Genomic DNA, 21,437 nt, shown 5'->3' on the forward strand with positions numbered 1-21,437 from the left:
AGACCCTGAGAACGTGCCATGCCGTGGTGATAGGGACCCACAATACATGGAATATTAGCACTACAAAAGAAAATATAAACACAATTGTTATGTGTTCATTAATAGCAAATAGTAACAAATAAGACGAAGGCTATGGTCATAGGAAGAAAAATAAAGAAGGTAAACTTGTGAATTCTAAATGAGCAAGTGGACAGATTCAAATACTTGAGGTGTACTATAAGTAGTAACATGAGCTGCTGCTAGGAAATCAAAAGGAGGATACCAATGACCAAGACAGCTTTTAACAGAAAAGGGAATATCTTCTGCTGATCTCTGGAAAAAGAATTAAGGAAGAGACTAGTGAAGTGCTTTGTATGGACCATAGCATTGTATAGGGCAGAAACATGGACATTATGATGAAGTGAAGAGAACCCAATAGAAGCATTTGAAATGTGGATATGGAGAAGAATGAATTGTGTGAAGTAGACAGATAGAATAAGAAATGAAACTGTTGGAAAGAGTGGATGAAGAAAAAATGATGCTGAAATTGATCAGGAAACTTAAGTCTTTATTAGTTTTAGCCTACTGAATGGGCACTTGGCCATTGCTGTAGTGACTGGAAGATGGGGAACAGTAGGCCTCAGGATTTTCTACAATTATTGTAGTAATTCGATCAGTTCCTTTATTACTGAAACTTTACGAATCTCTTCCATCGTTATGGATCGAAGACTAATCAGTTGTTGAGGAAAAGTAGGAGATGAATCTATAGTATAATATTTCCATGACTTTTTCGATCATTTCATTTTCGGTTAAGGTGCTGACTTGATGGTTGTAGCAGCGAGAATTTAGCTGAGATTTTCATGCTTTCAAAGCATACTTTAAGCTGCTAAATTATAATGTTCAGGCAACTGTTAAAAACAAATACTGGAAACCTTTCTTCTGAGTTCTGTAATCATTCGTCAAAGAACTTCTTAACTTAGCATTGCCGTGTTGTTTTGAAAACAGGGTCTATTTCCCAGGAATCTGAGGATTCCTTTGGTTCCTTTAAAACAGTACTCGAAAATTGCTGCCTCAACTTTATTATAATATTATTTCGGGTTTGTTTTAACAGTGATGCGGCTGTCAATGAATCAATGGACTTTTTCTTGTAAATATGTGAAATGATACTGGAGCTCTGTTATATCTTGCACTGGAACACAAGCATAATTACAAATTCGAAGTAAATGGGCTCCTTTTTGAATGCAAGAACTGTGTTTTTTTTTTTTTTTTTTTTTTTTTTTTTTCAGAAGATTTGTTAGAGAACAGCTATATTCTCGAGGCATATCATCATCTGCAAAAACCCACTTTTAAACACAAATAAGCTATCAAATTGGTAAGACAGTGTTCGTGCCAGACGAGGACAGAAAGAATAGAAATACATGTTGGAGAAGCGAGGTAGGGATTAATGTTGTGACATCAAAAAGAAAAAAATTATTGCAACTTGGGAAGTGATTGTTGAAAGAAACACAGCTGTTGTAACAATACTGTACATAGTATCGCTTTGGAATGAGTGAAATATGAACATTATTCAAAATCGAAATAATGTCTTCATGTAAAATAGAACAATTTTCTGGGCCCCTCTGCAGGGCATGTTACTTACGCCCCTGTTCACCACTCACTGTTCTGCCCCTCCCACTTCCTGCAGCAGCCCTTAACTAAATGGTTTCCACAGCAAGTCTGCTATCACCTTCCCAGAGCCAATTATTTTGTTACTACATACAAAAGAACCTGTTGACTGAACACCTCAAAATCTGTGCTTAGTGGCTGGCCATGATAATATCTTTGAAAAATATTGGAGTGCAAGGGGTCAAATGACTTTATTGTCAAACACCTGGCATTAGAAAACAACAACAACATGTTGACTGAAGTTCGGCAGGTGCAAATTGACATAGATAACCTTAGACTGTATCTTACCCAAGTCTTTTAGTTCTTTTTTGTAATATCGTTTTGTCATTTTTCATGTGCATTATAGAAAAAAAAATAGAATTCAAATCTAACAATGGAAAGAATTCTCTTCTTTTAGTTCTTTCACAATTCGCCTCACTGTCCTCTCAGAAATCCCTGTAGCAAATGCAACCCTCTTCTGAACTTGATCTAGTGGTAAATAACTGAACACTGTGTTTCTATTTATAATATATTTTATTGTTATTTTAGTCATCAACTTATCAGGTATATATGAAGGTTAACAACTTATCAATTCACGACACGTGAACTAGTTTAAAACACACGTTTTCGATCATTTAATTGGTCACCTTCAGTGATTGTTTGAGTACAATGAATAATATAAATATTTTGAACACAAGGTTAGGAATTGTACCATCCCATATTACAACAGAAACATGTAATTATATAATTAATGAATGATAAAACTGCATATTGGAACGAAAGTGAAGTCAGTGTAGGTTACATAATACAATCTTATTAATTATTTTATTTTAAACACACTTGCTCCTATTTTTAGTATTGTCTAAATAAAACAGATTATCCATCAATTCTGGTTAACCGTCAATCACTTGCTGCCTATTATAACAGATAATTTAGGTTCTACTGTATATACTCTACATTTATGTTCTTGTTTTATTATTAAAAATTGTTACGTTTTATTAGGTATATTTTGTGAAGTTAAGCAAGTCATTTTGGTGGTAAGTTTGGTAAATAAATATATGATGCGAACTTAAACAGGATGATTCTCCAAGGAAGATCATAACTTTAGAATTTGCTTTTGAAGCTCTTTTTAGTAAAAAAGAGTTATTATAAACATTGATCCAATTCCAGTTATATCCGTTCATTTTCTACAAATACATCACTGTGAATCACGTATTATCATAATGTTTTCTATTTCATGACCTTGATCGAATGTTAGTAACAGACAAAACTGGATACAAGAGATTCATTACTTCGTCATATTTCAAAGACAGCAATACGGTATGAAGAACAGTTAGGCCTATATAAAACTTGCTCGAGCATTGTGCAATTCACATGCCAGTGCAGAAGTGTAAAGAAATAGAGTATGATGCTTTTGAAAAATTTGTGTGCCTGTGAACATAAACTGTAAATTTTCCAACTGTCGTTTTCTAAAGGTGGTTTAAATAATGAAATTGTTTTTCTTTAATCAAACAGCATAGTTTCGTAACTGTTCCAAAGCCACGTCCATGTTCATTTCAACGTTCTACTAAAAATGGTTTAAAAATTATAGCTGTAAGTGTGATATTATTCATGAATTGTCTTGTACATAGTACAGCTTAATTAAGAGAATAGCAGGAAGAATGGTTTAGAATACTAACAGAGAGATTCCCTGAAGTAATACTAAGTCAGAGGACACAAGATGTCAGACACACTCTGACTAGATGGAAGGTGTAAATCTGTAAAGTAAAAGAATATATTGTGAAATTTTAGGAACATTTTGCAGTTCTCACGTATTTACACATTTACATCTTCCTTTACAAGTGATTTGTCAGAAACAAGATAGAAGTAAGTTTTAACCTTGTTTAAGTTGTGTTCAAAATCAATTAATGTTACCGCCAAGTGATGTTAGTCACCCTTATTTCTGGTAGTAAGAAGGATAATTTGAAGTGACATCAGTAGGCTGTACATGCAGAGTGTGTATGTTCATATTATCACGTGGGCTGTCAGGTAGTTATGATTTTTCCCCAAGAATTTTTCCTTTCATATAATACACACCCTGGATTTTTAATCCAAAAATTATGGAAAAAAGTGCGTCTATTACGCGAATATATACGGTAATATTAGATTATACGATTATGCGTGTTTCCAAACATGGCCTAAGCAAGTATGATTTTTGTCTGCTGTAAGGATTGAAATGGAATTGAAGCTTGTTGTATTGATTTGTTGTATTGCAATCTCAGGTATAACTGCATGTGCTGGTCCTGTGAGTGCAGAATTCCAAGCAGATCGTGTCTTCGGTGCTAACAGAGAAGCCAGACAGTCTCATGGATGAGTATTTGAAAGAAAGGCACAGTTGTAGGAAATCTGAGTTCCGGCATCTGATGTCTGTGAAATCCACGTACATCCAGGGGAACCCTTCGGACTTCTGGCTGCACAAGTAAGTTGTTTCTTGTATAAAAATATAGCATTCATCATCATTCACTGAACACAAATTCAGGCCATAAGTTGACCTATTTCGCTCTCAGCTAGACAGGATCTACAGTCTATACAAACTAGAAAGGTATTGACAGTTCTTGCTTGCACATGCGGAAAGGGAGCGACTTTGTGAAGTGCGGTAGTCAGTGCGGCTCTTTGCGCCTCCTATCTGCTGTGTCGGAACTAAGCAGCTGACACGAAATCATAAACTGATGAATTTGTATCATACGGTAGTCTTTGACCAGACTAATAATAATAATAATAATAATAATTTATTTATTTAATCTGGCAGAGCTAAGGCCAGTAGGCCTTCTCTTCCGCCCAGCCAGACTCTAATTCTAATTGAATACAATTGCTTACATAGTTATTACATTAATATCTAGACCATAAAACAACATGAAAGTAAATAATGAAAATTGGATAAGTAATGTTAGTGTGACAATAATAAACATAGGTAAGAAATAGTTATAATAATGATAATAATAATAATAATAATAATAGTAATAATAATAATAATAATAGTAATAATAATAATAATAATAGTAATAATAATAATAATAATAGTAATAATAATAATAGTAGTAGTAATAATAATAATAATAATAATAGTAATAATAATAATAATAATAATAATAATAATAATAATAATGAGATAATTCAGATATTTATCCGTGATATATATAACCATTAAACATTGAGAAACCTGAAACAGCTATTATTGTTAACAAGAATTGTTAGAAAAATATTTCGTTAGCCTATTCTTAAATTGGTTTGATGTCTGACAGTCCCTGACATTACTCGGTAGGGAATTCCAAAGTCGAGGAACAGCCACAGTGAAAGAAGATGAATATGAGGATGTTCGGTGGGAGGGAATGGATAATATTGAGGAGTGTTGTGATCGTGTGTCTAGGTTATGATGGGTGGATAAATTTTGAAAACGAGACGCAAGATAGACAGGAGTGGAGAAATGCGATATGTGAAAGAGAAGGGAAAGACAGTGGATTTTCCTACGATCTTCTAGACGGAGCCAGGACAACATTTCGAGGAATGGTGTTACGTGACTAGCCCGGCGAATATTGCAGACGAAACGGACGCACATATTATGAACACGTTGTAGTCTCTGCGCCGAAGTAACGCTTATAATAATAATAATAATAATAATAATAATAATAATAATAATAATAATAATAACAATAATAATAAACATATGAATGAATGCGATTATGGTATATAGTGTGTAAGCGATAAGTTCTCTCCACTAATACCTTACGACCATTGATTTTTTATACTTGAAACCTAAATTCTTTAAGACAGTGTGCAGAGAAGAAACACTGCTGTGAAAAAGATCCGCATCTCGAAGTGAAGTTTGCAGCTTTTCTAACGTAGGATGCCCCTCCTGTTGGTAATATAAATATACATGCCGCCAGATTGTATTCTCCTGAAAGACATCTAAATTTGTCACCCACTTTTCCACTTTTATTTTCTTTCCCAGGGTTTCCAGTCAGGAAGGTCCATCCTCTTGCTCATTCAATTTAATCTTTCTTTTCCTATTTTAACGATGATGTTCTTTCCTATTTTGAGAGCCTCTGCAGTAGTATTTACCATCTGTTGTACAGGAATAAGAGGCCCGCCATTGTCTCTTCTTTTTCGAAATAGTCTTGCGCATTACAAACCATTTCTCTTGCCTGACTTGTAAGAGGAGCACTTTTTCCGTTATTTCTAGACCACTTGCTGTCCCTTGTAGCACTCCTTTCTCCCTCTGAGCCCGTGGTTCGTTTTGTGCTGCTAACTGCAGGAGTGATGTCTTGCGATATTGTATAAGTGAAACACATAGACATTATAAGTCACGTTACAAATACACTCACAGCTAAATTAAATTTAAAACTAAATTCAAACTAACTCTACCTTCATCAACAACAAAATATCTACGAAAACAATAGCCACGACAGAACACCAATACTTGCTGTAACACAGTAATGAAGATTCATCACTTCCAAACAAAACACGTGCTCACTGCGAAACAGTCGGCAACGTTGGCCTGTTGTCTTGGTCTCTGATGGCTAGTTTGGGCGGTTGCCATGGTGACGCTTAGAAGCCGCTGAACTGTCTGTATAGACTGTAAGCATTGTTTTCGTGGATGGCCAATTCAACGTCTTCCTCGTGGCTGGTAGTGTAATAGGTATCCTAGTTGGTGACACATGTTGGAGCCATCTTTTCCTGTAATTGAAAAGTTTTTCTTCTAATGGCTGCATGTAGAGTATATCCAGCTGTTCGGCGCATACTGTATATCCCATTTCTGCAGCTCTTGATCTACTGATGTCTTTCTTCTTCAAAACCCAAGTTTCACTTCCATATAGGATAGTCAGAGAGGCTAGTGTTTTATACATTTTTAATCTGGAATGATGAAGGCTGGATAGAGCAGAGAAAAATTCTCTCCAGCACTGGGACTCGAACCCGGGTTTTCAGCTCTATGTGCTGATGCTTTCTGCACTAAGCCACACCAGATTCCATTTTCAGTGCCGGATCGAATCCCCTCAGTTTAAGTTCTATCTCTCAGTTTTCCTTTTGGTGGCATACCCTCATGTATTTTTTTTTTATTGGGTTATTTTACGACGCTGTATCAACATCTAGGTTATTTAGCGTCTGAATGAAATGAAGGTGATAATGCCGGTGAAATGAGTCCGGGATCCAGCACCGAAAGTTACCCAGCATTTGCTCATATTGGGTTGAGGGAAAACCCCGGAAAAAACCTCAACCACGTAACTTGCCCCGACTGGGATTCGAACCCGGGCCACCTGGTTTTGCGGCCAGACGCGCTGACCGTTACTCCACAGATGTGGACACCCTCATGTATTGTATGACAGAAAATGTAAGAGTGGCACAATGTCCAATGCACTATGTACAGAGGTGCACTCATTATGAGTGACTAAGTGGCTGGGATCCGACGGGATGAGCGTCATCTTGAATCACAAAGTGATTACTTATGCATATCATATTAAAGTAGAACCTGGTTATAACGACATCCAAGGGACCTTAAAAATTGTGTTGTTATAAACGAGTGTCGTAGTAACCGAGATTCATATTTTCAGTCCAATGAGATGGAAAGTGAAAAATTACAAATTTAAATAGGCTTATTTCAGATTTATGTATTCACTTCTAAGCCTGCCATGGACTTAATAAAATACGCGTACAATTATAAATGCAGTATTCTGTATTAAAATAGTTTGTTCAGTACTCACTAAATTTTTTTTTACTTAGGAGTGAAGTAATCAGTCATTTTACTCTGTTGTCTCCTACTTGCCCAATACACACTTTCTAAATTACGTTCTACGAGTATGTTCATTATTTCAGTTACAATTTCACTGCTCCCTCCCCTACCTTCGATCCATTCTGTTCCAATGCAGCAACAATTTTATCCTTGCTTTTCCAAATCATTTGGACTGTGGAATTAATTAGGCCAAACCCACGATAGACATAAGCTTTTTTAATTCCATTCTCAATTTGATGAATTACTTCAACTTTTTCTTCCAATGTTAAAACTTTTCTTTTAGTGCCATACTGCGTTAAAATGCGTGCACTTAGTGAAAACTTCCTGTCGAAACTGACCGCACACAGATACCGTTAATACTGCCTGAATTTGGACAGATTACAATGGGATGGGGAACCCGCCTGTCTTCCAGAAATCTATGACAGAAGGACAGAGCAAAGAATGTACCAGGTTACTAGTTTTCAACAAAATATTTCTTAAAATACTTTGGTTCTTAGAAAATTTTATTCCAAACTGAGGTTGAAAATGACGTTACATGCGAGGTAGACGCTTATGCGTTTGTCGTATTAAGCAAGGTAGGAAAGCATATGTCTTATGGGGAATTAGTTGGGACCACAGAATATTTGACGTTATAAGCGAGGTGTCGCACAAAACGAGGTCGCTATAACCAAGTTCTACTGTATTATGATGTACCGAAGTACATATGATATTTCCGTGCAGGAATTCTGCATTATCATATGAAGAAGGATGGATAGAACAGAGAAAAATTCTCTCTGGCATCGGGACTCGAACCTGGGTTTTCAGCTCTAATGAGTAATGAGTGCACCTCTGTACATAGTGCGTTGGACATTGTGCCACTGTCACATATTCTGTGACACAGTACATGAGGGTAGGCCACAAAAGGGAAAACTGAGAGGTAGAACTTAAACTGAGGGGATTCGATCCGGGATAGGAACTGGAATCCGGTGTGGCTTAGTGATTAAAGCGTCAGCACATAGAGATGAAAACCCAGGTTCGAGTGCCGGTGCCGGAGAGAATTTTTCTCTCTTCTGCCTATCTTTCATTATATGATAACGCAGAATTCCAGCACGGAAATATCACATGTACGTCGGTACATCATAGTAATTTAATCTGGAATGTTGTTGTACTAGATGTGGTTCCAGTCTATAATTTAAGGGTCCTAATATTTACAAAAATTTTGTGATATTTTTGTTTACATCATTTTCACCTTCATAAGAGATATTGCATTCTAGATAGCAGAAGTTATTAACTTGCTCTAAAATATTATTTTCGGTTACTGTTTTGCCATGTATTGGATCTGTGCCATAACCAGTGGCGGCTCGTGATAAAATATTATGTGTGTTCACAATTTTGTGGTTCCAAAATCGAAGAGAATTTGAAATCGTACATTTAGTCTAATATGAAATGTCATGATTCCAATGTTTCACTATCGAAAAAAACCGTATATAAATTCAAAACAACATATAATAATAATAATAATAATAATAATAATAATAATAATAATAATAATAATAATAATAATAATAATAATAATAATAATAATAATAATAGTAGTAGTAGTAGTAATAGTAATAATGAAACCCAGTCTTTTTATTTCCAATTTTTCCTGGTAAGCCAGTTTACCCAGTTCTTTACTGTTCAGAATTGCTTGAACAGAGTTCATTGTTTACATTTGTTAAAAATGAATACATACCACAGTGCCGTTATTTACAAAAGCGTGTGTTCAGTAATATATTTTGGTTCACAACACACTGATACACTGCAGCCTATACCAGTATTGTAATTCCACTCACATAGATTGATTACTATAATTACATGCCAGTAAATATTATTCTTAAATATTATACACCACCATACCGATACTTAAATTCATACCACCACCACATTCAGCCAGCACGTGTTTGAAAGTGAAACTAATGGAAACAAGGTGTTCACATGCTCTTGTGCTCTTATTGACACACCGCCACTGGCCATAACTTTAACATAGTAATTATTACAATTCGAATTCTGAGTATATCTTTTAACTCACTTTCCTTAAAATGTTAACATAAATACTTCCCTCAGTTGTCATAAAAACAGAGTCAACATTTAACCCAGGATTGTGGAATTGGAGTCAGAAGGAATTTTTTTTTATGGATTTTGAGTTAGAGGAATTGCTCCAATACCCACACCAATATACAGAGTGTTACAAAACGAAACCGAAAAATTATATACGCTCTGGAATTTAGATCATAATGAATGCTAAATGACAGTTCTTGTTCTTTAAACTGCATTAGAATGAAAAACATTCACGTTCGCATTTTGAGCTTAGACATACTGAGAAGTACAGTTAATTGTTTATCAAACTCGCGTGTAGCATAGACACGAAATTAAAGGAACATTTCGCTTTGATATATGAGGGCCAGGGAGAGAGGATGGGCATGCAAACAAATAATAGTGGATTCCCTAAGTAGTTAAAGAGCAGGGAGCATTGACTTCTTTTCCAAACAAACTCTAGTTCTCGAGCAGTGACATTCATATTACTTTATCATTTACGTTTTGTTTCTCTTGGATAATGAACGATTTATGAGTTCTGAAATGACTGACATGGTGTTAATGGGAAGGTCAATTGCCTTGCACCAGTAACAGAAGGGTAGGTCCTAAATTAGGGGTAGATCATACAGCAGTGTGTGAACAATAGTTGCATACATACTGTCCCTATCTTACCCCAAATGACAGTATTGGTATCTGCAAAGGGTTCACTGATACAGTTTACAGATGAGCTTGCTTTCATTTGCAACGACCACTAGTGAGCAGAAGAGAATCCTAGGATTGCTATTCATTGACATAACCAGCACCACTTCAGTGTGAATCTAGGGACAGGTATCCTTTCGAATTTCATAATTAGACCCTACATTCTTCCTCACCATCTTAACAGCCAGAATTATCACCATTTTTTGGAGAACAGCGTGCTGGACCTGCTAGATAATGTACCTTATGATTTAAGATTAAAAATTTGGTTCTAGCATGATGGTGCACCTGCCCACTTTAGCTGTCAAGCTAGAATAAATATATCGCAACAACATGTACCATAACTGGTGGTTTTGTCGTGGTGGTTCTGTTTTGTGGCCTGCTAGTTCACCTGACTTAACAGTCATTGAAACTAAGGAACAATATTGATTGATCGGATTCTAACTATTACAACCGTTCGTCATGTTTATCCCAGAGAATGAGAGCATTGATTCCAAGATGATATGAGTTGTGTTCTGAAGTCGGAGCCTGCCTATTTGAACATCTCTTGTAGGCTTTGTTTCTTTGTATCTTGATTTCTTTACCTGTTTTGTTAATTCGTTAGGTATTACAGTTAGTTTAAATAACCTATCTGCATTTTTGGTTAGTCACCAAAGAATTTTTCCTGAATAGCTATGATTACTCATGTCTTACAACAAAAGCAACATTACAACAATAAATTAAAATACATTACATTTTCAAAATTGGTATTCATGTCCATTATTTTCTTTAACCATAAACTAATTCCACTTCTGCCTTTTACCATAGATTAAAATGGCCTTGTAAATTTGTGATCCATAAAACAGACGTCTTAATGTGTGAAAGAAAATTAAAGCACCTTGAGAGTATGCATTCAGCACAGTATCTAAATGATCAACACCCATTTCGTTAGGAAGATTTAATGTTTCTCAGAAGTACCTAATCATAGAATGGTTTCCATACGTTTTTAGGAAAATAATTTCAAAGGACATTTAAAATGTGGTTTCCATACTTGTTTACACCTCACAGACAACAGTTACTACATTTGGTACTTCCACTACTTTGTGAGCTGCCAGCCTCCTACTCAGAGAGATTCAATGATTCATTGAACCACAAGATATAATCATGGCACCAAAGTGGCGAGTATTAATTTAATAATTTTTATGTTTGTTGGTACTGGTACCTATAACATTACACGATATGGAGTTTTCGGTCCTATGAGTCTGTTGGGGATTCAGATCATGGTTGTATATTATCTTGCTTTATAAATTTTACTGGGAAACATTGGTCTTTCTGCAAGTTACGTAAACTGATTTAAAAACTATATAAATGTTCCAATTCATTAAATTTCAGCTTTGAAGTGCCACAACACTTAACTTTTGGGTCTTTCTTTATATAATCTTCGTTGATGATATCCGTATGAGAATAAATTCTGTCTCTTCATTATTTGCTGACAATTTAAGAATCTTTAATAGAATAAAAAATACTGCTAACTATCAATCTCTTTGAGCGATATTAATGCAGTCGCGAAATTATCTGAAGAGAATGACATGTTTCCAAGATTAATGCCGGTTTCTTATGTAGGAAACTTGCTTTTCTTAAATTCAACCATAATTTAAATAATAATCCCATCCCACAATACAAACCTTTGTCCAGAGTAATGCAGCTCTGGATGCCTGAAAGTTCGCGAGTATCAAAGTAGGTATTTACGTATCATCATCATCGTCATCATAATCATCATCATCATCATCATCATCATCATGTTGTCAGTCGCCATGCTGTTTGTTGCATGTGCATGTAGCTCCCAGAACTCACAGCATACAGCAGTTTATCGAAATATAAGTGGATATGGCGCCTAGTCTTTTGTGCAATTTCTTTGGGAGGCAAAAATTTCTGAAATGTGTTGGGCTGTGCAGTCCACAATATCATCTCGATTGCTTGGCTATTGGAGACATCTTCATGCAAAGTGGCAGTTCAACCTGCAAGCGCCAGAAGTGTGTCAGTGCTCTTAAATCAACCCAGGGAGACAACACATCAGTGCGTCCTATTCATCCAGGAGAGAAGAAGGCGATCTCACCTACACGTTAGCTGGTATATAATAATTTAGCTCCTTTATCAAAGATGCTCTTGCAGTTCAGATTGAAACAGTCAGACTAAATAGTGTATCTCTAATCGACATGGTTAGTGACATTTTGATCTATGTCAAGAATTTACAGAAAGACTTATTGAAAAATGACAATTTTGCCCTAAAAGAACAACTGTCAGAATTTTTATCAAAGGGCTGATGCCCCCTAAATCCTATCAAAATATTTCTTCTAATGGTCAACAGTCTGTACAAGCTAATGATCCCAAGAAGTCTTACAGCAAGATTGTCTCGGTAAGCTAAGCTGTTGACAATCAAATACCTTGCATTCTGGTATCAGCAACTGGTAAACCAGTACGTGTGAAATCAGGAAATGAGGTCAATGCTACTAATCTTCCCATTGATAACGAAGACTTTCAATTAGTTTCTCGTAAGAAATTAGAAAAAAAAAAGAAAACCCACAGTAGGAACCTCTTCTACTAGCAACATTGGAATGGTCCCTAAGCAAATCAGAACTACATTTCTGTTTGTTTCGAGATTGGTTCCAAAGTTAACTCTTAACAGTTTAGTGGATTCTCTTAAAAATCAATAAGTACTTAGGTCTCTCTTAATAACTAAACTCAAAACCAAATTTGAAACATATTCTTCCTTCCATGTAGCTGTGGATGAGAGGGATTTTGATGTGATAAATAATTCTGAAGTTTGGCCTAATTGCCCCATTTTTTGGGAAACTCAAACCTGAACAGCATTTCTCGCATTCTACGAATTCAGATTCAGTTGATTCTCAGGAAAATGCCTCTTAGTCTTACCTGCTATCATTATTAATGTGCAATTCCAATAGTCATCTTGAGATTTTTTTTATCAAAATGTTTGTGGACTTAATATGAAAAGTGATTAAATTTTCCAAATATAGTGATTAATAATGATATCACTATCTGTCTCACTGAAACATGGTTATCCGAATCTGTTGTTAATACAAATTTGTTTCCTAACAATTATACTGTGTTTCGTGCTGATAGATTATTTGAAGTTACCAACAAAGTAAAAGGTGGGGGTGTCTTAATGGCTTGTTAGTAACCAGATACCTTTTATACGTTGGAGATATGATTTAGAATTCGTTAATGAATGCGTTTGGATTGAAATTAAAATGCCTGATGGTTGTAATCTGCTAATTGGAAATCATTATTTCCCACCCGATACAGATCATAAACATGTAAAGTCTTATCTAAATTTTATAGAAAACAATCTTGATACCCACAACTTTAGAATTGTTATCCTCAGGGCTTTGAATGCTCCTGGCATGGTTGCATTCTTAATGATATTCATCAAGTTGCATTCTTAATGATATTCATTATTATGCTAAAATTAAGTTTCAGGATTTATACCGGTATTCCTTTTCTTGTCTTCTTGGACTAAACCAAATTAATCTTATGAGAAATAGTAAAACTCTTCTTGATCTTGTTTTTACAAATGTCTGTAACTGTTCAGTTAATCTTGCTAATCATTCACTAGTTTTGGAAGATGTTCATCACCCATTAAATTATTCTCAAGGTGATTATCACTGTCTTTATCCACTCTCCACAATTTTGATTAGGATTGTATATATCTTACTACCGATGTCAATGTTGCTATTAATTCTCTGACTAAAATTGTAAATGATGCTATATCTAAAGCTGTCCCTGTCACCTTTGTGAAAATGTCGCACTATCCTAAATGGTTTTCAAACAGTCTACATCAGCTCATTAAGAAAAAGAACAAAGCACATAGAAATTTAAAAAAATATAAATCTGATCACCACTATCAAATTTTCTCTTACTGTAGAAAACAAGTCAAGGCTTTGAGTTATTCTGATAAATGTAAATGGTTACAATCCATTGATGACAATTTAAAAAAGAGCCTAATAAATTTTGGAAATATGTAGAATCTTTTCAGAAATCGAAAAACATTCCTAATGGACTTATTATTAATGGGGTTCACATCGCTGATCAAAGAGTCATTGCAAATGCATTTGCTAGTCAATTTAAATCATTTCAGATCAGTCATAACTCTTAATTTTCTCAGTTGTTATTCTAACATTAATGACTTTTTACCCTTATCTGTAATCTCTTGTGAGAATGTCAGGAAGGCCATAAAAAATGTCAAGCCGAATGAATCTATGGGTCGGATGGCATCCCTAATTTTATTATTAAAGGATGCTCTGAAATTCTTAACCTACATTTTCAATTTGAGTTTGAAAACAGGGAAATATCCTTCTCTTTGGAAGGAAGCATCTGTTATTTCCATTCTTGATAACTTCTCAAAATTTTTGAAAAAAAAAAAAAAATTAAAAGACATATTTCTTTTTACATGAAAAACAAAATGAATTCGGCCCAACATGGTTTTACAAACGGGAAATCTACGACTACTAATTTAGTATCATATCTCAATTTCGCTATGCCTATATTTGAAACTCAGGGTCAAATTGATTCCATATATTTTGACTTTAGCAAAGCATTTGGTGTTGTTTCCCGTAATATGTTAGAGTAAATTAAACTCTTTTGATCTTACCACTAACTACCTGAACTGGTTTGAAAATTTTTTAAAAGATAGACAATCCTGTTTTAGACTTCGAAATTCTTACTCTGATCCATATATTAGTTTATGCGGAGTTCCACTTTGAGGTCTCTATTAGTTTTATTATTTATAGATGATATCAGTGCTAGACTAAGTTCTAACTGCCTTTTATTTGCCGATGACCTGAAAATATTTCGCAAAATTAATAGTCTGGCAGACTGCGTAACTTTGCAGAATGATATAAACGCTGTTGAGCTATGGCCTGCTGGTAATGGAATGAAAATTAATGAATCGAAAATTTTAGTCATTTCCTCCTCTAGAAAAACCACTTCTCTCAAATTTAATAATTGAGGACCGTTTTTACAAAACTTGCTAACTGAAAAAAACTAAATTTTACAAGAGAGACAAAACACTATAGTAAGCAAGTTTTGCTGTATGTCTCACTTATAGCAGAAAGCAAGTTTTGAAAAAACGATCACACTTTGACATGCTACAATGAAGAAAAATAACCCAATTTTACTAAGACGCTTTGAACATCATGTAGAGGCCTGCCTTATGTTAACGAATCCATCAAAATCTCAATTTTGCAAATTTTGCAGTTAGCAAGTTCTGCAAAAACGGTCCTCAATTATACTCTTAATAATATCAACATAATAAGGAAAGACTGTATTAGAGACCTGGGAGTTATACTCGATACCAAATTGCATTTTCATAATCATGTCCAATATATTTATAATCATTCCATTAGAATGCTCGGACTTATAAGGTCTATAACTTATTCTATTCAGCCACTCTTGTAATTTTATACTATACATTAATCAGATCTAAACTCGAATATGCATCTGTTGTCTGGAATTCTATTACTTCTACTGATTTGGTTAAATTGTAAATCATTCAAAGAAAATTTATGTCACTACTTGCTTTTAGGTTTTTATCAAATTCATCTATTTTCAATTATGAGCGTACTTGTAAATATTTTAAGTTTTCTAGCCTTTATGTTAGACATCTTGAATTTGACTATTTATTCTTTTGTAAGGCCATAAAGGATGATATTGATTGTGAATCCTTCATAAGCACTATCTACCTTCGGGTCCCTTCGAATGGTTTAAGATTTCAAAAAATTGTTTATACCTATAAGCCGAAATCTCTCCAGTTGTCAGATGCATGAAAGCTGCCGATTTATATTGCATTAATTCGGATCCGTTTAATGTATAGCTTGCTGTTTGGTTATTTTTATATTTAGTATACGCATCAAAATCATATTCATTTCAATTTCATTCGTTTGTGTTGTTTTTGAGCTGTTCTGTATCATGTATTTTGCAGTTATCTATTAATTTTGTCATTATTATTGTCTCTAATTTTAATAATTATTTTTATACACTGTTTATGTAATTCCTTGTGCATTGTAAATCTTGTGCTAAACTGTTGTTGGCTCCAAGGTGTTGTACAGCACAATAAATATTAGTAAATAAATTATTATTATTACTAGCCGTACACATGCGCTCCACTGCACCCGTTAGAAATAAATATAAAGTAATTACATAATTAAAATAGGACATTTGATCCAGGGAACATTCGTGTTTGATAGAAGGATAAATCGTTTAATATGTTACTTAATTTAAATTGCATCCAAATAATTAAAATGCGATCATTTTGGTCCAGAGACACTCATTTGGTGCAATGACAATTCCTTTAACATGTTTCTTAATTTTTATTACATGCAACCATAGTTTAATGAACATTGACATCATTTAGATTTAATGTGTATATTTTATTTTACTTGTTATAGGTTTCCATTGAATTATGGTAATAACTTAATTTTAACCCTTGTTTCCTACGTATTCAGTAACTGGCGCTTGGCCCACTATGGTTCTGAACCCTTCAAATAACTTAAATTATATTATATAATATTACATTACATATTATATTATATTATATTATATTATAGTATATTATAGTATATTATATTATATTATATCAGAAGTTGCTGTAATAACATTATAGCATTATGTCCATCTAGATAAACTACACTTTCCAATGGTGAAATAATAATTAATTATACAAATCGGTTAATTAACTTCCGATATTACTTCATACAAAAACAGAAACATTCTCTGTAGGCTATCTTCCATAGCTTTCGATTGTTGCTGTCCAAGGCCCCTTATAGACGATGTCATTTTTTTTTTAATTCATTACACGGCCTTAGATGGCAGTTATTTTAATTTTAAAACTCATTTATCCCATTAAATATCGGTCCTATCAAAATTTTTCAAGAAATAAAACATATCTCAAATTATTTTTAAAGAAACTTTTGTTATGTAACATTTTTCACAAAACTCAATAATAAGCGAGATATTTCGATTTATTTAATTCAGGCCCCTTTATAACCCCTCTTTTAAATAATGTATTTTGAATGCCATATAGCCTAAAATCTAAGTTACAACGAACTTAATTTATATTCCAATTTTCATCGAAATCCGTTCAGCCATTATCACGTGAAAAGGTAACAAACATAGACAGACAGACAGACAGACAGACAGACAGACAGACAGACAGACAGACAGACATACAAACAAAAATTTCAAAAAAGCTATTTTCGGTTTCAGGGTGGTTAATTATATATGTTAGGAGCAATTATATTTGGAAAATCGAAAATTACCAGAAAAATTTCGGCTACAGATTTATTATTAGTATAGATTATTATTATTATTATTATTATTATTATTATTATTATTATTATTATTATTATTATTTATAAATTACACTTGAGAGGAAGTTAACTGCAGAATAAATATAGGAAATGCTTGCTATTGTTCTGTTGAGAAGATTTTGTTGTCCAGCCTACTTTAAAAAAATACTGAAAGTTAGAATTTATAAAACAGTTATATTACAGTTTGCTGCATTTAGATTGGCAACAGGCCATGATTGTTTGGCCAAACACCTGCATAGAATTGGAATATATCAGTCCCCTAACTGCCCATTGTGCAACTCAAACTAAGAAATGGATTCGGAACACTGCAAAATCTGTGCTTCAGTGGCTGACCATGACAATATCTTTGAAAAATATTGGAGTACAAGGAGTACAAGAGGTCAAATGACTTTATTGTCAAATGCCTGGCATTAGAAAACAACAACATCGTATTACAGTCGTTCCGTATGGTGTGAAACTTGAACTCTCATTTCGAGAGAGGAGCAGAGATTAAGAGTGTTCGAGAATAAGGTGTTTAGGAAAATATTTGGGGCTAAGAGGGTTGAAGTTACAGGAGAATGGAGAAAGTTACATAACGCAGAACTGCACGCATTGTCTTCTTCACCTAACATAATTAGGAACATTAAATCCAGACATTTAAGATGGACAGGACATGACGTAGCACGTATGGGTGAATCCAGAAATTCATATAGAGTGTTAGTTGAAAGACCTGAGGGAAAAAGACTTTTGGGGAGGCCGAGACGTAGATGCGAGGATAATATTAAAATGGATTTGAGGGAGGTGAGATATGATGGTAGAGATTGGAATTAATCTTGCTCAAGATAGGGACTGATGGCGGTCTTATGTGAGGGGGCAATGAACCTCTGGGTTCTCTAAAAGCCATTTGTAAGTAAGTTATTTTAAATGTACAATCTTTCTGCATAAGGAGTCTACAAATACACATGGTTTTTCTATTTCAGTCCATCGGAGAGCCATCCACTCAAATGACTGAATACATTTCACTTTGCTGGTCGTGGTGAGATGAATGTGACATTGGTTATACCTCGATTGCGAGAGTTGCTCATGACAGCATCACATAATATGAAGACTCCAAATATGGACATACCATTCCTTCCTGACATACGTAAACTAGAGAAAAAAGCAAATAATTAGAAATTGAAATTGTGTAAAGTTACAATGTCTGACGTATTGCAGTACATTGATGTAAAGGACAAAATTGAATTTTTTCCTGAAAGGTAAGAAGTGAAAATGTATATAAAATTTATGCTGAAATTCTCGCAGGTACATCAAAGAAATTAATTACAAATTTTCAAATCATAAAAGAAATGGATAATCAAGACAAATTAGAACTAATAAAAATTGAAGTATGGAAAAATCAACAACATTTCAAAATCTACAGTGCCTATAACCCACCTAATAATCCCCTCAATCTTTGTTCGATATACAACCTAAAACTATCATAATTGGTGACTTTAATGCCCACTCCCAACTCTGGGGCTACGATAATGTAAACCAACCTGGAAAAATGATCATGGACCTCCTAAATACTACAACCGCAGAACTTGTCTACAGAAAAGAAGATCCCCCTACTTTCATTCATTATCCTGGTTCTGGTACAAATCCAGACTTATTACTAGTAACATCAGATATCCATCACGAAACGAAGAAAAAAATAATTGAAGACCCTGGATCTGGCCACAGAGTCATCATTGCTTCTATCCATCTCCACCAAAACCGAAGACAGGCACCCTACAAAAACAAAACAACATGGAACTTTAAGAATGCGAATTGGAAACTATTTACAACAGAACTCGACGAACACCTCCAGGTCAACACACCACTAATGGAAAATACAAACTCAGATAGATTGAACAAATATTTCTGTGAATCTCTTCTTAAAATTGCAAAAAAGCACATTCCACGAGGAAAACCAAAAAAATACACCCCATTCTGGACAGAACACCTGAATTTATTGAAACAAGATAGAGATAAAGCAAGAACCAAAGCAGAACATAGCAAAACACCAGAAGATACTCAAGATTGGAGGAAGAAGACTGCCATTCTTAAAAAAGCAATCATAACAGCAAAAAAGAACAGTTTCAATAAATTTATTGAAAATATTAATTACAGAACCGATAGCGCTAAAACATATAAATTTCTGAAGAATATTTCCAATACACAGGAAAATACTAGCCAACCTATTATTCATAATAACAAAACACTAACAGATAGTAGAGATATAGCAAACGCATTTAATAAACACTTCTCAAACTCTCACAGATTACATCCCAATATCAAAAAAACTGACAAATTTATCAAAAGACAATTACATAAAAATAATAAAAACAATATTACTAGTAGAAAACCTGAAATATTTCATAAAAATTTTACTTCCAAAGATTTAACTCTAGCTATACAAAATTTAAAAATCAAGAAATCTCCTAGCCCCGACAACATTCATTCCGAATTTTTTAAACATCTGGGGGAAAAAGCCAAGTCTGTACTTTTATCCATTTTCAATTTATCATGGAACACCTCAATTCCTGCAGCTTGGAAAAAAGCAATCATTGTACCAATTCACAAAAAAGGGAAACCTGCTCATGACGTTAATAGTTATCTACCAATAGCACTATTAAGCATGATAGCAAAAACCATGGAGTCCATGATCTCCAACAGATTAACTTGGTATTTAGAATCCCAAAATCTTTTATCACCAAAACAAGCCGGCTTTCGACAACTACACTCTGCCAATGAACAAGTCATACGCCTCGGCCAAGAAATTAAAAGACAGTTTTAACAAGAAAGAAGATACCTTGGCAATATTTATTGACTTTTAGTCAGCATATGACTCAGTTTGGAGAAATAAATTATTACTAAAACTCCAGAAATTAGGTATTTCGAGAAATATGTTCAGATGGATATCAGAATTCCTTAGTCAAAGATTCATTGCCACTAAATTCAATAACTCACTTTCTAGTTACAGACAAACATATCGAGGTCTACCTCAGGGCGCTGTCCTCAGCACAACTTTAGTCAATATTTATATAAATGACTTACCCTCCGTATTAGAGGAATCAAACATGAAAACAGCACTATTTGCAGATGATATAGTTTTGTGGACTTCCGGATCTTACAGACATAGAGACAAAATTCAAAATTCTGCTCTTAAAGCTCTGAATCAACTACATGAATGGAATACATCAAATTTGATGACACTCAATTTAAGCAAAAGTAACTACCAAATATTTTCACTCGGTAAAAAAGAAAGAGAATTCAATATCCAATACAATGGCCAACACCTTCCTAGGACTTATGAATCCAAATATCTTGGAGTTATTTTCGATAGTAAGTTAACATGGAGCAACCATTTGAAATACATTTCTGTAAAAGCTCATAAAAGATTCTCCCTTCTAAAAAGACTAGCAGGAAAGAAATGGGGATGTTCTAGGAATACTTTGAACACTACATACAAAATGTTTATACAGCCAGTGCTGACATACTGCAGAGAAATTTTAATTACTTCACCTTTCATAAACGACATAGAATATGTTCAAAACCAATCTCTCAGACTCATTACTGATGGAATCAAAACAACGCCAATAGATTCTATGAGATTCCTCACTAATATTAACAGCATCAAAATGACAATAGAAGAAAAAGCACTGATTCAATATGAAAAACTTATCAGATTACCAGGAAACAATTGGCATTCATGCAGTCCTCTCTGTAAATTGAAAACTCAAAAAAGTTTCATATCCATTGTTCAAGAATTAAAACAGAAAATCAATATCCCAAATTTAAAAGAAAACTTACAAATTAAACCAAACCCTTTAACTCTATTAAATATGGAATATAATCTAAATTTAACAGAAGAAATACTGAAATCAGAAGTAAACACTGAAATACTGAAACAATTGTCTTTAGAGACAATTAAT

The 21,437-nt window shown here is 34.1% G+C and overlaps 1 long non-coding RNA gene across 2 annotated transcripts in view; it reads left to right on the forward strand.

Annotated features, from left to right (window-relative positions):
• The window catches only part of LOC138693970 (uncharacterized), a 110,134-nt gene extending 91,498 nt beyond the window's left edge, over positions 1-18,636 (forward strand). For both annotated transcript variants that reach the window (XR_011330653.1, XR_011330652.1), the window contains exons 2-3: positions 3,885-4,081; positions 18,462-18,636. This is a non-coding gene — a long non-coding RNA (uncharacterized lncRNA). The remainder of the gene's footprint in view (positions 1-3,884; positions 4,082-18,461) is intronic.
• Positions 18,637-21,437: the final 2,801 nt, after the last annotated feature.

The sequence above is a fragment of the Periplaneta americana genome, unplaced genomic scaffold (assembly GCF_040183065.1).
Source record: "Periplaneta americana isolate PAMFEO1 unplaced genomic scaffold, P.americana_PAMFEO1_priV1 scaffold_29, whole genome shotgun sequence".
Taxonomy (NCBI): Eukaryota; Metazoa; Arthropoda; class Insecta; order Blattodea; family Blattidae; genus Periplaneta; species Periplaneta americana.